This window comes from Neofelis nebulosa, chromosome 11 (assembly GCF_028018385.1).
Source record: "Neofelis nebulosa isolate mNeoNeb1 chromosome 11, mNeoNeb1.pri, whole genome shotgun sequence".
Lineage (NCBI taxonomy): Eukaryota > Metazoa > Chordata > Mammalia > Carnivora > Felidae > Neofelis > Neofelis nebulosa.
The window spans coordinates 14,846,961-14,862,064 of record NC_080792.1 but is presented as its reverse complement, the minus strand read 5'-3'; the positions used below and the strand labels follow the sequence as shown (position 1 = coordinate 14,862,064).

At 46.0% G+C, this 15,104-nt stretch overlaps 1 protein-coding gene across 7 annotated transcripts in view; it reads right to left on the bottom strand.

Moving 5' to 3' along the window:
* RNF152 (ring finger protein 152) overlaps nt 1–15,104 on the bottom strand; it is a 79,423-nt gene that overhangs the window by 41,780 nt on the left and 22,539 nt on the right. The window contains exon 2 of one of the 7 annotated variants that reach the window (XM_058691913.1): nt 10,216–10,340. The exons of 5 other annotated variants lie outside the window; for them this stretch is intronic. The gene's annotated coding sequence lies outside the window, so the exon portion shown is untranslated. Of the gene's footprint in view, nt 1–205; nt 231–10,215; nt 10,341–15,104 lie in introns of those variants that run through there. One more of the 7 variants, XM_058691915.1, reaches the window with a different exon arrangement.

Here is a 15,104-nt window from a genome sequence, read left to right as displayed (position 1 = left end):
AGAGAATACCGACAAAGTTCCAGGTGCCACCAGCCCCGCTTCCTCCCAACAGCCACACAAAGGAAGTATTCACTGCTCAGTTGAGGTAATGTGCCCAAACTGGCATTGCCCAATCTGCCCAGTCTGCCCAAACAGGTGCCAAAGCCCGCATAGTTTTAGAATTTCATCCAAATTAAAAATTCTTAAACCTCTGACTTCAGGTTACCTGTAACAAAATGGATCCCTCCTTCTTCAACTCATTTGAATTGATGGAGATTGTGCAGTCGTGTCCACTGAGCCTTCACAGAACGAGTTTGAAAAGCACCTGGCTTCTGGATTAAGTTCTATCAATGATTTACTTTGTGGCCTGAGGCAATACTCAATTTCTCAGCTGTCTGTATCTCTTTAAATACAATGACCCTTCATCCAAACCTGTCAGGGATATATGGAAGTGAATTACTTAATATGTCCTTCCTGTCTTTTCTACAGGCTCTGCTTCCCCAACCACCTCATGCGCATTTTGCCCAAAGCAAGAACACAGTAGTGTAGAAAGCACATCTGTCAGACGCATCTGGAGTCAAGTAGGAGACCTTCAATGGCGAACCATTTGAACTTGGACAATTTATCCAACCTTGTTGTGCCCTTGTGTGCGTCATCTGTAAACGTGGACACTAGGAAAGCCTGGGCTCACACAGTTGCTGGGTGATAAAATGAGAATGTGTGTGCAAAGCCCTCAGGATATTATTTGGAATAGAATAACCACTTGAAAGCCAATGTAATCATTATCATCATTATAATCCTATCATTTTTCATAGGTGGTTCTAAGTAGAATTGGTGAAAATGCAAAATTTCTTTGAGCATTCTCCAGAATTATTCTATGACCTTAAAATAATTCTCTTTTTTTTTAAGTCTTGATAAGCAGAGTTGAAAATAACACAAATGGATATTATGATCTCCACCAAACTTGATTAATAGCTCTCATAGAAAATAAAACCCAAGTTACTGAAGAGCTGGGTCAAGCTACATAGACTTGATTAGGGTACAAGAAAGGTATACTACGGGAAATTTGGGGGCAAGAGGATTTCATTTTGGACTATATGAAAAAGATATAATTCATGACAACAAAGTAAATCTGTTTGTGAATGAATGGTACCCAAAATACAGGTTAAAAAAATAAACAGTTTCATGAACGATAAAATACCCCACACACTTCTTTGAGCTCAGGGATCTGGTGAAAGCTTCCTGAAGCTTCTACCCAGCATTCACACTATGAAGTACCCCAGCCCTCAACTGTAAAGTCTTCTGATACTCAGGAAGCTCTACCAGGCAGGGACCAGCCCTCCCCCCCACCACCTCCCCGGGCCCTGGAGAGCTGGCACAGTGCCAAGCACACAAAAAACGCCTTGTCACAATGTTTGCTTTGATAAATGACTGATAATCTGGCAAATCAGATCAGAGACCATGTCCATTTCCCAGGCAACCACTCAGTGCATCAGCAACATGCCTACGACCTTCCTGTATTTGGTCCCCAAGGCCATCTACTGATATCCACAATTATAAAAAACATCTTACAATCTTACTCTGGTTGGTACAGATAAACCACAGTAGTCTTACATTTCTGATCTCACAGAAACAGACAGGCTTTGCTCAGCCGGTCCCGCCCCAGCACCACTTTGTATCAGTATTTTAAATCAAACTTTTAAACCATTAAAGTTCTGGAACACAGCATCTACCTCACATTAACACTGTAGCCACAGTGTAGTTCCTATGAGTAGCAGGTATCCAATAAACATTTACTGAAGGGAGGGATGGAGGGAAGAAAGAAAGGTGGAAAACACACTTACCTAGGTTCCGGAATTGTCCCACATTTGAGTGAGGAGGTAGGAGAACAGATCTATGGGACACATCCAGAAACGGTACCGAGTTTTCTAGGGGCCTCACTTAATCCTTACAACAGTCCTAGGAGAGGGTATCTCACTCACCCATTTTAAGGATGCAGAAACTCAGGTACAGAGAAGTTAAATAGTTTCCTGAGCATCCCCCAGCCAGTAAGTTTCAGAGCCAAGATTTAAATAGTACCAGATACACTGTAGTACGGCCCTACTATCTGGACACCCAAAACATCATTAATGTTTTCATTTATAGCAAAGAAAGTTAAACCCAACTAGCTAAATGACCACTAAAAAAAAAAAAAAAAAAAAAAAAAAAAAAAAAAAAAATCACATGCTAGGGCACCTGGGTGGCTCAGCTGGTTGAGCGTCCAACTCTTGATTTCAGCTCAGGTCATGATCCCAGGGTTGTGGGATCGAGTCCTGGGCTGGGCTCCACACTGAGCATGGAGTCTGCTTAAGAGTCTCTCTCTCTCTCTCTCTCTCTCTCTCTCTCTCTCTCTCTCTCTCTCTCTCTTAAAGAAAAATGTTTCAAAAGTCACATGCCATCTACAGGTGCAAGACCCAGTGCATCTCCTCGGTCACTACCTTAGAACACTACAAAATAAGGACCTCTATCTGTTCTTATACATGAATATACATTTATGCTACAGGCTTTCTATCAGCTTTCTAACTTCAACCCAGAATTCCCACTGAAAATACAATCGCAACATTCGCATAGCACCTTGTGATTTATAAAAACACTTTTATCTATAATACCCTCCCTGTGACATACAAGATGCAGGTAACATCACCTGCTGTCAAAGACAAGGGCCATCTTAGTGACAGGCAGCCCAGAGATGCCCTCAGCGACACGTCACAGCTCAAAGCACCCAGGAACACAGGGAGGCAATTTTCAAAGACCACAGCTTCTGCCACCAGTGGTTCCAAAGGAAGAAATTTCAAAAATGATTCTTTTCTCCTCCAGACTGGAAATGTAAGCACATATAACGTGAATAAATACAATTCTTATCAATTCTCAAGGAGATCAACCGTTTACGGAGAAGGTCTCAACATCCTTCTTCTCTCTCCCTCACTTTTGCTTTTAAAAGCCTTTGGGCAATACAAGGAGAAAAGTATTTGCTTATTGAAATTGTGGGCACACCAATCTACTGAACATCTCTGAAGCTGTTGGCTAACTAGACTTTTGTATCTCTTGCCAGAATTATACCACAGCTCATAAACTGGATTATGTTAATATCATTGAAAGATATAACACAGAGTCCCCAGCACAGCATTTTCCCCAAAACTCAAAAGAACATCTAGGTCGTCAGACTTCAGAAAACTGATTTAAAATCTTACTTAGCAGGCACATACCTCTGCAGTGGGTCTCATTCTTGGCTGAACACTACAACCACTTGGAGAGATTTAAAAAACACCAATGCTCAAGTTCCACCTGTGGAGATGCTGATTTAATTGTCCTGGAGTGAGGTCTGGACGCTGGGACTTTTAAAAGCCCTCCCAGTGACTCCACCGAACATCCAAGGTTGAGACCCACAGGTATAGAAAGCAAAGAGCACACCTGTCCGCTCAACTAACGTGACTCACAGATGGTAATGACCATGAACAACTTCACAATTAGTAATTAGCTGATAACACGAGTTTAAATTTTCAGACACAATCTTTCGCTGCATAATTGAAATTGGTCTCCTGGTCTTCCTGACATCTCCATACCACTTTAATCTGGAAATTCAGATGAATATAAAAATGCATTTTAAAAGTACTCAAATCCATGCAGCACTTACAAATATAAGAAAGAGATTTACAGATATAGAAATACAAAGTCACCTGTAATCGTTATAAGCACTAGGAGGTATTAGTTTTCTCTTGCTGCTATAACAAGTTATCCCAACCTTAGTGGCTTAAGACAACATGAATTTATTCTTATGGTTCTGGAGGCCAGAGGGGCCTCTTCTGAGGCCAGACTCAAAAGAGCCTCCCTAACCCAAAGTCAAGGTGTGGGCATGGCTGGTTCCTTCTGAAGGCCCTGAGGGGAGAATCTGTTCCTTCCTTTTTTCAGCCTCTAGAGGCCACCTGCATTGTTTGACCCATGCATGGCTCCTTCGCTGCCTCCGTCTTCTCAGGAAGGACCCTTGCGATTACTTTAGACCCACACAGATAATCCAGGATAACCTCTCCATTTCCAGATCCCTAATCACTTCTACAAAGTCCCTTTTGCCATGTAAGGTAACATGCACAGGTTCGGGGGATCAGGACAAGGATATCTTGGGGGGGGCCATTATTCAGCCTGCCCCAGAATAAGGCAAATGTCACGACTACCATCCTGCCCGTCGCCCCTGCCCACCATCCTTATTGTTCAGTTAAAACTCAGGCTCAGAGCTGCATGACTTAACCAGGTCTCATGTCTGGGACCGGGCTGAATTTAAATCTGATCTCACATTTCTAAGTCCCACTTTCTCTCTGCCGCAAGTGTTGCTTCCCCACACTAAGGTGATGTTTGCAATATTACTTTCCTTTCCAAGCTCTCACCACACTGCTAACAAGAAGTGTTTTCACTCAGCCTCAGTCATTATCTCAGTTCCTCAGCCAGTACATGCCAAGTGGAAACTTCCATGCACTACCGCTGGTAAACACGCTTCAAGCCAGACCCCTTCCCTATGGCCGGAAGAACCAGCAAGCCCACTGGGGCAGTAATCCATTATACAGACTATGATGTCATAACTATCGCAGAGTTAGCTGCGCAAGAAAGTACACGCAGAGAAAAAGTGAGCTCTCAGTTTGAAGAAACCAAAACAATCTGAACTTGCTAAGACATATACATATATAACACCCATCTCGAGAAAAATTTGTAAGTGATGTCCATAGCCTGCACGCTTGAAACCAGCATGATGCCCCTATATCCTGCATGCTATTCAGAATTACTTTCTGTCTTCTTAACTGAGGACGTGGTATGTATTTAGAATCTCAGTGGTTTTTCTGGAAGGTGGTATTATTCTAGCTAGAGTCATCAGGAAGCAGTGGGTAAGGCTTTTCTACACAAAGGACGTTCTCATGTGATGGTCACACTTTCACTGATGCCTTGGGGTTACACATACCACTCCTCCCAAGCACATCAGGGAGAGAAGAACCTGGTGCTGAATCATAGCCACTTTAACAATGGCAGAAAGTAAACAAGCCAAGCAAATCTCACTGCCAAGCTTACACCTTGCCTGAGTCTGTGTTCAATCTGATGTGAAAATGGGAGGTCAGGAAAAAAAAAATCACTACTGCATCAGAAGGCAACTGGTATAATGCAAGCAAGTCACATGATTTACCTGAACTAAGATAACTCATCGACTCCATACCCAAAACTATAGCATAACAACAAACAGGGCTTTAAAGACCATGTGGAATAATTCAAACAACCAGAATAGTATATTTTAAATAAGCTAATGTGGTGGGAGACAGGAGGAATACTGAAATAGATTTCGTGGCTTTTATTCATGCCAAATCCAGGCTCTGAAGCTATCATTTTATACAATTATAACCAATATTTTGGAATGATTCCTAGGGGCAGCAAGATTCCCTGACAACTAGGAGTCACTTTGGGCCACTAATTCAGAAAAGTACACCAATGCATTTTTAAAGCTTTTCCACAAGGTAGCTTTACATGGGAGTTCTGGTTTACCAGGAGTCAACCATAAACTTGTAATAAAATGAGGATGTTCTAATCCATGTGACTCAGGTATAAGCTGGCTAAACTAAAAGAGAACACACCTGCTAAGTATTCTTTACTCCGTGTTTCCCTACATCCAGGTGGTTAAAGAGCCCTGGGTTCGTGTTCTGGTTCCGCCATTAATTCACCTGGACCAGCCACTCAACTCCTCTGGGCCTCAGGGTTCTCACTGGTTAAGGTGAGAGGGCTGGACAAGATGACCTCCAAGGGCTCCTCCAATGGTGACTCTAGAAGCTTCCAAAAAGAGCCATTAACAAAGTTTACTGGCTGACTTCTATCTGGAATTAGATTCCAACTGAGTTGGTAAATAAACTAAAGACATGACACTGATGGTCAAGGCCCTGAACAACAAAAAGCGGGAGAACATGGTGAAATAGGAAATTGGGTCCCTCTCCTGAGAAAGCTACAATGCCTGGGGGTCCCGAGAGTTTATTTCAAAGACTCCTGAGGGTGCTCATACAACTGCAGGAGGGTCCTCATTTTCAGGACGCCTCCAGGGCTCAGAACCTCCCAAGAGACAGAGATGGGATGTGCGAGAATGGGGAGAGGGGTCAACCTTGAGCTGGGGATTCCACCCAAAGCATCATCGGAGCATCATCACTAGGGCCCCTTCTGGCCACCGGGGGCCCGGGATAGCGTTCAAGGTCAGTCTGAGGCAGGGATGGCTATTCATTATGAGCTGGAGACTGAGTGGTTAGGAATTTGCTACACCTTCTTCCTTCTGTCCTTACCTGGGCTGGGGAAAGGGGACAGTAAAGCAACCTGCATCCTCTTGAAAGTCTGCAAAATTAGCCACAGAAAATGAAAAGTGGATTCACAGAGCTGCTGAGTTCTCCCAGGATTCAGGTCCCCGAAGAGCTAGTTCCATGAAACAAATGTGCCTGCTTAAGTGGGAGAGCCCAGAAAACAAGTGACAGGAAAATTGAAGACTTGCTATAAAACTCATCTTCAAAAAGCCATAATTATCACAATCGTGTCACCTAAGCATTATTTACAAACATCCTTCTGCACAATTTCTCCTCTTTGAACAGCCCTCGTCTAGATATAGTGCCATTACTCAGGGCAACATTTTAGATTAATTAAGTAGTAAAACACGGGAAAACAAGCATTTTTCAGTCAAAACTCTGGAGTGAATATAATTTAAATAAGATGCAGGGGAATGGGCATAAAAGGGGGAGAAGCTGACTTTTTACCTTTGTGCTGATAACCCCTACTTACCAGTTGTATAACATATCAGTTTCCAGTGTTGTGTCCATGACCCAATACCGTAAAAGGGAGAAAGTGTACAATTTCCCCTATTTTGCAGATGGGAAAACTGAGACTCTAAGGAAATTAAATGATTCATCCAAAGGCGAGGCACCCAACTCCCGACCACCCACCTCCTTATTTCGATGCCTCCCTCAGGACACGAAGCACTGTCCACGTGATTTTGTTTTCATGGTGACACTAAAATAATTTTTGCATCAAAAGCTGTCGTACATTCCATCTGGGCCTTGCTTTTGAACCTTTAGGGCCTCAGAAGACTCTGGGTTGAGTCCTGGAAAAATGAAGTAAATTTTCAACACCTGCATCAACAGGGTTTTGCCTACAAGCAGAGACAGGCAAGAGAATGCTCCTCATTGTCTGTTGCTATTACTGCAATTCTCCTCGTAACCTACCATTACCTTTTTTACATTTTTATGAGTGGAGAGTAATTGACATACAATGTTATACTGGTTTCAGGTCTATAACATAGTGACTCGACGACCCTACACATCACTCATTGCCCATCACGATAAGTGTCCTCACCATGCGACGTTATTATTCCCCACGCTGGACTTTTCATCCCCGTGACTTGTTTTATAACTGGAAGTTTGTATCTTTTAATCCCCTTCACCTGTTTTGTCCCCTCTCCCGCCCCCCTCCCCCTCTGGCAACCACAGTTTGTTCTGTTTTCAGGAGTCTATTTCTGTTTTTGCTTGTTTTGTTTTTTAGATTCCACATATATGTGACATATGCCATTTGCCTTTGTCTGACTTGTTTCACCTAGCCTAAAATACCTTCTAGATCCGTCCACGTTGTCCCCAATGGCAAGATTTCATTCTTTTTTTTTATGACTGAGTAATATTCCACTGTGGGTACATGGATTTCTTTAAAATGCCCAGGCCTCATGGTTCATGGCCATGTTCTGCTTGTACAAAGCAGAAAAGTAGCACATAATTCCACATTACTTCCACGTCTTCCAGAACCTGGCCAGCCAAAGACAGGGCTGTTTGCCTTTCTTCATTCTATTTTTGGACAGCACTCTATCACAAAACACCTCGCAGTCCCAGCCCTGTTAATCAATAGTCACTTAAGGTAAATTTGTCACGGAAGTGTATAAACATCTAGGTTCAACAGTGTTTTCCAGGGCGCCTGAGTGGTTCAGTTGGTTAAGCGTCCAACTCTTGATTTTGGCTCAGGTCATGATCTCACAGTTTGTGAGTTCAAACCCCACATCAGGCTCTGTGCTCTCAATGTGTAGCCTGCTTGGAATTCTCTCTCTCCTTCTCTCTGCCCCTCTCCTGCTCTCTCTCTCTCTCTCTCTCTCACACACACACACACACACACACACACACACACACACACAAAAGAAAAGAAAAAAAAAAACTTGGGGCGCCTGGGTGGCTCAGTCGGTTAAGTGTGTGACTTCAGCTAAGGTCATGATCTCACAGTTCATGGGTTGGAGCCCCACATCGGGCTCTGTGCTGACAGCTCAGAGCCTGGAGCCTGCTTCGGATTCTGTGTCTCTTTCTCTCTCTGCCCTTCCCCTGCTCTCTCTCTCTCTCTCTCTCTCAAAAATAAACATTTAAAAAAATTTTATAAAAAAAAAGGAAAAAAACTTAAAAAAAATTTTTTTTTAATAGTATTTCCCAAAATAATGCATTTGCCCTGTTACTCTAAGTCATCAGATAACTAAAACAACAGCAGCAGGAAAAACAGCCCTAGTCTACGCTCAGGTGGTGGGTGTGAGTTGAGCTTTATTTTTAGGATCTCTACGTCTACAAAGTCTATTGAAACGAGTGAAGCAGGGTAGGGTGGTGGCTCTGTCCCACATGTGATCTGTCTCAACTTGGAATCAGGCTGCCCCAGGCCTCTTGTGTCACGAATGAATCCCTCCCACCTACTCCAGTTTCTAGGATCAACCCCAACCTTAGTGGAGACGCCTAGGTAACTCTGGTGCCATCCTCTGGGACCCCACCCGAGTCCCCCCGGAATGCCGACTTGGCTATGGCATCCTGCCCGGGCTCCTCTACCTCCACTCGCGTTCTTGATTCCTTAGGCTTCCAGGTCTGAAGCTCACCGGACCCCTGGCTGCCCCTCCCTCCCCCAAGCACCTGGATCCACCACCCTTCCTTCAAGCCTGTACTCTAGGACTGGGACTCTGTCCCTGAGATACCGCCACCTCTGGCAATACTCCCCGATTCTGCCTCCTTCAACTTCCCATTGCAACCCATTATCCCGAGGGGCCGCGGCCGAGTCCCCGACCTTCCCGCGGCCTCTCCATCGTATCTGACAGGGGGACTTCCTCCCAGGGCTCCCACGGGGCAAGTCCACCGCACTCCTTCCGGGCCTGGCGGGGCCCCAAGGACAAGACCGGCAGCTCTTCGACCGGCCCTCTGCATTTCAGACCACGTTCTTCTTTAAGTGCCTCCGTTTTAGCCTATTTACTGGTGGACGCAGAGCGAGTGAAAGGCTGTCCTCATCACCAGCCCCTCACTATTTACTTGAGGTCTGCCAGCAGCTCGCATACAGCAACCTATTAATTGCCCTGCAGACATCATGATGCAGCAAATTTCACTATTTTCACACAGAGATGAGAAACCTAGGATCCCATTCTAATGAGAACCGTGACTAAGTTCAGTTGGCGAGATGGGGGCAAAATGAAAACTAACCCAGAGTCTCCCGGCTTCGTCTTACAGTATGAACTCTCTCTGGGGAAACCAGGTTTCTTACACACCGAGTTATGTCGATTACCCAGTGCAGGAGGGCAGAGGATGTCCTTTCTGGCTCATGTGGGCCAGCCCCCTATTATGGACATGCGCTGGGGCTCCCTGGCGAGCCCGTCACCTGCCTGCTGGACTCTGAGGCCACCGCATACTTGTTCCGCTGCACAGAAGGGGACAGAGCACACATTTGCTCAAATTCCCAACTCAGTACTTCTGATAAAACCAACTGTCTCCAATAAAATTGGAAGGACTTTGGTACTTCCCACCGGTACCATCGAAGCTTCTTGGTTTCAGGCTTAGTTGACTTAAGTGAAATCGGCAACAGAGCGTGAGAGGGCTGTTTGGTACTAATTCAAACTCTTGAGTTTCTTCCGATGTGCAGCAGAGGCCTCACCGACCATGTTCTCAGAGGCCCTGCAACACAGTCTCTAGAGACATAATGTCACAGCTACCGGTTCTGGAAAGAGCTGGGGGAGCTGCCTTCCTGTCCAGGGTGGCACGTGCTACCCTCTGGAAAGGGACTTGAAGCTGTGGTGTGCATGAGTAGCAATCCACGTGTGTGTGTGTGTGTGTGTGCGTGTGTGCGCGCGCGTGTGTGTGCGTATGTAGGGGGTGTTGAAGGGAGTCTCAAAAGAAGGTATGTTCGAGCCCTAGCCCCTCGTACCTCAGAATGTGGCCTTGCTGGGAATTAGGGCTGCTGCACATGTCATTCGGTAAGATGAGGTCATGTTGATGAGAGGGCCTTGAATCCAACACCACTGGTGTGCTCGGCAAGAGGAGAAGAGACACCTGAGGAAAGAGGGTCCTGTGATGACACGGGCATGAGATGAGATGCATCTACGAGCCAAGGGTTGCCAGCAACATCAGGAGCTGGAAAAGGCAAGGCGTCGTCCTCCCCTATAGGTTTCAGGGGAGCGTCGCCCGGCTCTCACCTTGAATTCAGACTCCCAGCCTCCAGAGCTGTCAGACAAAAAATTACTGTTGTTTTAAGCCACTCAGTTCCTTGTACTTTGTCACAGCAGTCCTAGGAAATTAATATGAGGTGGAAATGAACAACCAAGGAATCACAAAAACCCCTCGATTTGGAAGCAGCACCAAATAGGAAAGAGGAAATACAGGTTTGTGCTCAGGGGCATCCTTCGCACCAGGGCCACCCACCTGATTGAACTGGAGGAAGAAAGACAAGGTCCTGAGTCCCTCAGAGGAACCTTGCTTCCCCTAAGAAGGGAGACGAAGTAGGGGAAGGCCCTAAGTAGGGGAGGGAATGGAGGAGGAAGTCCTGCCTCCTCCAGCCTGAGCCTCGTGGCACCTCTCTGCCTCACATCCTTAAGAAGGTACTAGACAAGTGTTTTCATATCTATGATCTCATTTAACCATTATGCCCATTTGCGTAATAGAGAGGAGGGCAGGTATTATCATCCCCTTTTACAGACAAGGAAACTGAGGCTCAGACCAGACCATAGGCTGCCACAGATGACCATTCCAAAAATAACTTCAGCTGACAAAGCAAAAGGCTTTCAAAAGAGGTAAGATGGGGGTGAATCTTGTTTGGGGAGGTGGGGGGAAGACAAGTTGAACAAAAGTTTAGACACCTTCCATGTCCAAATCAAATTTGCTGGCCTTGACATGTAGCCCCTTTACCCTTTTTTGAACATAACAACGTTCTCATAACGTTACTGTAGACACAATCTGCCAATTCTCTGGCCAGCTCTTTACATTAAAGTCTTTGAAGGGAAGAAACTGACCATGTTTTCCAGGCTTGAAATGCAAGGAGTCTGGCTTTTGTGTGCTATCTCACCGTGTGCTCTAAAATCTTCAAGCGCTGCTGTGTAACCACCCAGCCCCTGCCCAACGGTCACCTGCACGAGGACGTGCCTTCCCGAAGCTGGTCTTGAGTGTTTGAGAGGCCGGAGCTCCCACAGACTGTGTCCAACGACCTTGATGACTGCGCGAGCCCTATCCCAAAGCAGCACTTGGTAAGGCAGAAGAAGGCAGTGACGCAGAGAGATGGCAGGTGTCCCACGAAAGGACAGGATTGAAAGGGTTAAGCAGGAAAGCACTGGAGATAAGGACCTTGGTTGGGTGGGGAGCTCTGACTCTAATCAGCTTTCTTTTCCAAATATTTAAATCTCTCCCCTCTGGAAAACACCCAGTCACTGGCCATGGGGAAAACCTGATTTCTTCTTTCATGCCCCAGACCTGCACCAAGATGTCAGGCACACGTACCCCCAGTACCAGCCTCTCTGGGAAAACACGTCCGTGAGATACCATTCCACATGCTGTCGGCTTGAAAATATTAAACACCACTGAACAAAATTTAAGGTTTCTTTTTCAGATTTAAATGTCTACTTATTTCAAAATGAATTAGTGGCTCTCTGGGTTTCATAATGTTTAATTCATTAATGATAACTACAGCTCGAGAATTTGAAAGGAAATCGCTTCCAGGATAAAATTAAATGCGAAACTCTAAGCAGTGATTCATGGCTGTTCCTATCTAAATTACTAATCCATGTGACAAACCTGGTTGGCAGCACAAAAAAAGCAATACTATTTCCCCCCGTTGCCTTTATATACTTTGCTGAATTGTTTTGCAAACTGCCTAAACCCAAGTCCTCAATAATCGCCTGCTAGCAGCCTCCATTCCGTTGTGGAATTTAGTACTTAGAGTCTCTATTGCCTCAGAGAGGTTCATAATGGACTAATACTTTTGTGCCTCGGAAAAGAGTTTTCTCGACATTAGAGTTTAGACATATAATCCGATGGATTTCCAAGGAAACTCATTTTAAATTAAAGGCAAATATCCCCATGATATCTGTCCACATCTCCCCAAAGAAACCCGCATGCAACTCTAAAAATGGCAATTTTCTTTTAGTTTGCAAGGAAGCCTAGCCAGCTAAGATCCAATTACATACCTCCCCGTTAGAACAATCGGGCACTGGAGTAACCATGCTGTCCAAAAGACAAGATAATATAATGCTTCTGAAGTTTCATCAAGCCCAGGTTACTCTGCCTCCTGAAATTTCTCTCAGGTCTGTTCCCATAACTACTGCCTGGGTTCACAACCCAGCCTAGAGAGGAGAAGCAGGCAAAGATATTCTTGACCACACCATATTCTTGACCTCCGCCTCCAGAGGAACTCAGGGCTCCCACAGGGCACATATCTGGGATTTGCTTCCAGATGGCCACAAAAATCCCTGCAAACCAGGTCCCCCCAGCCCCCGGCTCTGCCGCACTCCAACCGTCCTGTGTGCTGCCCCTAAGTGGCAAGTCAGATCCCCACCAGCCCTCAGGGGTGCCACTCCATGCCCGGGATTTACATATGGTGACTCCTCTATCCTTGAGAGGACTTGGGGAAGGTGTCCTCATCGTCCCCGTGTTGCAGAGCAAGAGATGGTGACAAGGATGTTCAAAACACCTGCCCAAGTCACAGCGCAAGTAACCGGCAGAGCTGGGATTCACACCCACACTTTCTGCCTAATTTCCCACGCTTTGAACCGTCTGATCAGGCCACTGCTTTGAAACCCCACTCACTGCTGATGACCAAGGGGGAGGGCCCACATAGCCGCCAGGCTCCATGGGTCCTTTGGTGATTTAGTTACATTTCCAGCCTCATCTGACAAACTCTTCTCCATCCACCTCCCTCCATCCACATGCTCTCCCTCTCCCTCTCCTCCTACGACAGCCTCCACGTCCCCACTGGGGTGGTGGGGTGGGGGTGGGGGGTCTCTTCTCCCCACCTTTATGCACCTGGAGTGCCATGTTCTTTCCTTCAGTTGACCATTCACGACTTCCTACTGACACCAGGGACGCCCTTCGAGCGTGGGACCTTCTCCAGCCCCAGCTCCGGCTTTCCCACGACCGGCTCCTGTGTTCCCACAGCTCAGCAAGGCCATGGGGAGATGGTCTGTAACCTCTGGAACTCACGAATGTGTTACGGCAAATCATCAGGGACATTTAAAAAAAAAAAAAAAAAAGCAAAACCCAGAAACAAACAACAGGGGCTCAGGAGCTTGTCCCCAAATGACTCCTCCGTTCAGTCGCTTAAAAGTGAAGACGAGGGAATGGCAGACTTACGTGAACTTTTGAAACGCTCCGTCAGGGAATACTTTAGCAATTAAGCATTCAAACACTGCAACCACATGAAGGAGAGCTCACCTATCTGTCTGCTCACCGGCTTGAGGCTTCATGCAACAAGCCTGCTTGGGATTTAAAATCAGCAAGAGAGAATCTTCAGAATGGGAACTCAAGAGTCACCCAGGCATCACCAAAGCAAGGACTTGACAACCGGATCCACAACTCAGACTGCTTTTTATGGTTGTTTCCTAGCAGCGGGAGGGGGAGCAAAGAGACAGGTGAAGAAGTTCCGTTTTAATTTTTAAGGAGGGAGGGCACCCACTCCCCGAGGCTCTTCTGTGGCCCCTGCCGCAGGGTGAAGGGATGTAAACCAGGCTGGTCTGCCCACGGTACCAGGCTTACCAGGCGGGCATCCATTCCTGACTAGGAAATCGGCACCAAATAAACCCCGATACCAGCAGCAACGCAGCGTGAGAAGCAAACGTAACAACCATAACTCACGGTAATAATTTAAAATATAAAACAATGCTCCTAAATCCCATAAAACGGGTACGAATGCACAATGCACGCAAATTCTCTGAAGAACCCCACGGTACTGGGAAAATACTTAAAACGCACATAAAAACACAACTCCGCCACTATGCAGAATTAACCTAAAACTACTCTGCTAGGTGAAACAGGCTCTATATTAAATCAGTTTTGCTCACCTTCTTAGAACTTAATGAGCCCCACGGGGTGGGGCACGGGGATGTGATTTGGATGCCCCAGCCTCCTTCACGAAACCTTCCAAGGAGACTCACAGTAATGGACGGAGCTGGGTTTTTCCAACCTCTCCCCATTTTCCTTATATCCAGCACCGCCCTTCAGAACCTGCTGACCAGGGAGGTCAGCTTCAAGGATCACTGTAGGCTTATAACACTATGTTCAGAGGTGTTTCTCCCAGGGACAAGCATTTTTTTTTTTTTTAACTTAAATCCAAGTTAGTTAACATACAGCATAATAATGGTTTCAGGAGTAGAGCCCAGTGATTCATCTCTCACATATGACACCCAGTGCTCATTCCAACAAGTGCCCTCCTTAATGCCCATCACCCATTTAGCTTGGCCCATCCCCCCACCCACCTCCCCTCCAGCAACCCTCAGTTTGTTCTCTGGATTTCAGAGTCTCTTATTTTGCCTCCCTCTCCGTTTTTATCTTACTTTTCCTTCCCCTTCCCCTATGTTCATCCGTTGTGTTTCTCAAATTCCGCATGTGAGTGAAATCAGAGGATATCTTTCTTAAATAGTTTCCAACGTTTCCCTTTTCCTCCCAGCTTATTCAAGGTCTCCAGGGCAGCCACACCTGCCCAGGGTCAGCTCAGAGAATGCAGGATGGCGGGAGGTTGCAGCCTGATCACTGTTAGCTGACCCTGCGGGGCACTTGCTGCCCGGAGCCTCCACAGAAGCCATTTCGGATCGCAAGGATAAGTGCAGGTTTTAG